The sequence below is a fragment of the Herpailurus yagouaroundi genome, unplaced genomic scaffold (genome assembly GCF_014898765.1).
Source record: "Herpailurus yagouaroundi ecotype Mexico unplaced genomic scaffold, PumYag 141, whole genome shotgun sequence".
Lineage (NCBI taxonomy): Eukaryota > Metazoa > Chordata > Mammalia > Carnivora > Felidae > Herpailurus > Herpailurus yagouaroundi.
The window spans coordinates 67,538,560-67,542,246 of NW_024412396.1; positions in this window are offsets into that span (position 1 = coordinate 67,538,560).

The window sequence follows — 3,687 nt, forward strand, 5'->3', positions numbered from 1 at the left end:
CCCCCCCCCCCCCCCCCCCCGGCAGAAGTGAGAATGCCAGGTCAGCTGCAGAGGGTAGCGGGCCTGAAATATGTCACCTTCTGCCCAAGGCTTTTCATACACAACTCTTGGTCACTCGATTTTTGCAAAGCACTTCTCCTTTTTTTCTCTTACAGAGTATAACTGGTTTCTCATACAGTCTTTTCCTGAAACTCTGAAGCTCCCACGCACAGAAATTTGATGTCAATTAATTATATCTCGGTAGGCTACACTTTCAGAATGTATAAAGTTTAGAATTAACAAAAGGGATCTTTCCGGCCATAAAAGCAAAAAAAAAAAAAAAAAAAGGGGGGGGGGGGGATTACTTAAAATCCTCCACTTTTTCCCTGTAAAGGAAATCGAACAGTTAATGAATGTCTCCTCCCATTCCCACCCCACCCCCTTCCTCTGTCAAACCCTGGGTGAATTTCCCTTCCTTGGCTGGCTGGATGGTTGCAGAAGGCCGGAACTGGATCGCTGTGATGGCAAGATTTAATTTCGAGGGCACGGGTTCAGACTCAAAGGCTGAAGTACAAAGTGAAATTCTGACTCATCGGAAAGAGTATCTGTGGTCTTGGCAAAACGTCTTAGCAGTCATTCAAGAGAAAACAATGAAAATTTTCTCTATGTTCATCTGGCCTCAACCTCAGGGATCATCAGAGGGAGACATAACCTTCTGCTAAAGGATAAACCCTCGTAACAGGTCTGACACACAACAGCGCTGGCTCCTTGCTCTCCACAGTCTAGGGTCCAGGCAGCTTCTCAGAAGCTGTTGGAATATAGTTAGCAGTTTGAGCTTATGGAAAATATCTGCTGGCAAAAAAAAAAAAAAAAAAGCACATAATGCAAAAGATGAAACATTTCATTAAACGGTTGAGATTCTTTTATCTCAAGATTAATCAAGATTTTTTTTATCACTTTTCAAAAATATATTTTAGAGAGTGACCAGGGGATGGGGTGGAGGTGGGGAGAGAGAGAGGGAATCTTAAACAGGCCCCATGCTCAGCACGCAGCCTGACGAGGGCCTTGATCCCATGACCCTGGGATCATGATCTGAGATGAAATCATGGGTTGGACGCTCAACGGAGCCACCCAAGTGCCCCTGTTTTATCACTTTTAATCTCGTCTTAACACGGTTCCTGATTACTTCTTTTTTTTCTTTAATGTTTATTTTGAGAGAGAGCGAGAGCGCAGGGGAGGGGCAGGGAGAGGGAATCCCAAGCAAGCTCCGCGCTATCGGCATGGGGCTCGAGCCCACAAACCATGAGATCATGACCTGAGCCAAAATCAAAAGTCAGATGCTTAACTGACTGAGCCACCCAGGCACCCCATCACTTTATTCTTATTATTACTTTATAGGAGGTTATGATTTGGGTTCTTTGCCTCTGAATAAAATGAGGTTCTCAACAAAGTCCAGCATATGTGTCCCTTTTTTTTTTTTTTTTTAAATATGTGTCATTTTAAAGGGCTACTCCCAAGTTCGGTCCTCACTGTGTAACAGCAGCATGAGGACAAAGGAGCACAGAGCTTCTGAACTGAACAGCCACGTTGATATTTTCTTTCATTGGACTTTTGGAGTGAAACTGTTGCCATTTTAGTTTCAGGGCGTCTAAAAAATCACATCTGTATCCAATATATACACATGCAGCAAAGATAAGTCAGGAATATTTGATTTTCTGCGGGACTTGCTTGTGAGGCTATGATTCAGCAGTAAAATAAAAAAAAAAGTGCTTTCAAGGCAACAAAACACATAGAGGAACCCAAAGTGCTGGAGTCTGCCAAAAAGATGTGATCAACAAATACTGGAGAACGTAATTTGGGGACCGCAACGTCCGAGCACCATTATCCTAGGGATGACGAACAGATCAAATGAGTTCACGTACACAGAAAGAACAAAACGGTACGCGACACATGCAAGACGGTATTATTTGGGGGCAGGGGGTGGGGGCGGCGAATGTTCTGAAGCAGAGGAACGGAGTACAGATCGAGGCCTTAAAACTCTGCAGCCCTCATACAGAGACATCTTGAAATCGGCGTAAACCTTCGCAGACACCGCAAACGTAATTTTCACAAACCCGGGAAGGGGAAGGTGGGAAGGGGTGGAAGTGCCGAGAAGGAACCCGTCTCGGTGACGTCACCCCGCTACATTCCAAATCCCAGGAGGGAAGCGGGTTCTGCTGTGGCATCCAAGCTTTCCACGCATGCTTCTTCAGGGAAGGCGTCTCCCCGTCCGTTCCGGACTAAACTTAACCCAATTTACAGCGCACCGTTTCTTCATTTCACCCAGAGGAGAGCAGGACCCGTAGAGGTGGGTCCTAACGAGGCCTTCCTTCCTGACTCGAGGCTGAGCCCACGAGATGTGGGAAACAGAGGTTAGAAAAACTGAGGCCACTCCCATGGCCAGATAAGTATTTATAAAACCAGCTGTCTTGTCAAATAGAGGTTAGGAACCCCAAAAGGCGTTTCTGTCTGGCATTAGGGATTAGCAAAAATTCTCTCAGAGGGCTGGGCATTGTCTTGGTTTCTCGTACTTTCCATTATTTTTAGGGCGGCTGGGGAAACCACTTAATTCCATGGTCACACTGATGCTCTAAACTTACTGGATACTCGCTCCGTGCCCCACAGCGAAAGGGTTCAGGTTCCAGCTCATGACTGTGGAACTCGGGGTCTCAGATGCTATTTTACTTTAGCTGAGGCATGTCTGGTGGCTCAAACAGCCACTTTTCTCTTAAAATGACACTTGCAGAATGCTCTGGCCGGCTTGGACCAGCATGTCTGTATCACCTGTCCTATGCATAGAAACACACCCTCTTTGCAAGAATAAAGCAGGGACTTTAAGACCTGAAGTTGGAAACGCTGATCTGCTGAGCGTTCAGAAAACGTATTGTCTTAGGTTCAACAATCTGGACTCTTCATTTAGGGCTGATATATGGGAAGAAACTAGCTCAACTTTGTTAAGGTGTGTAACCATAGGTTCAATGTTGAATTTGCTTTTGGAGGGCTGGGTAGAAAGCAGAGATTGTGCGAAACACAGTTAAACTTTATCTATAAATAAGCACAGAGAGAAAAACGTTTTGAGGATGCCTGAGCCAGCATGTTTATACATGGCACGATTATTTAGTTTGTGGTCTAATTACATTTTGTGACCCAAATCCCAGGATTTAAATAACTTTCTGTGTACTTCCCACCTCCACCTTCTACTAATGTTCACATGGGAGACATCACGAACTGATAAAGATAATTGACTTACGTGCTCAAAACGCCCAAAATACATTGAAGCATAAAAGCAGATTTCTGACAACGGTTTTTGTCATGTTTTCATTATAGAAAATAGTTTTGCTTTTAATTCCAGTATAGTCAATGTATAGTTTTACATCAGGTTCAGGTGTACAATATAGTGATTCAGGCATTAATAGAACAGATTTCTAAAGAAACACCTCAAAACTAAAATGCCAAATCATACATGAGAGTTTGATGCTTTGGAAGAAATATCTCGCATACCACCTTCTTCGTTTCTTTAAATCACAATGTTTGGAGGCAATACTCCAAGAGTGGTTTCATTTTTTATTTTTTTAAGTGTTTATTTATTTAGAAGGAGAGATAGAGCGTGAGCAGGGGAGGGGCAGAGAGAGATGGAGACAGAAAATCCCAAGCAGGTTCCGTGCTGCC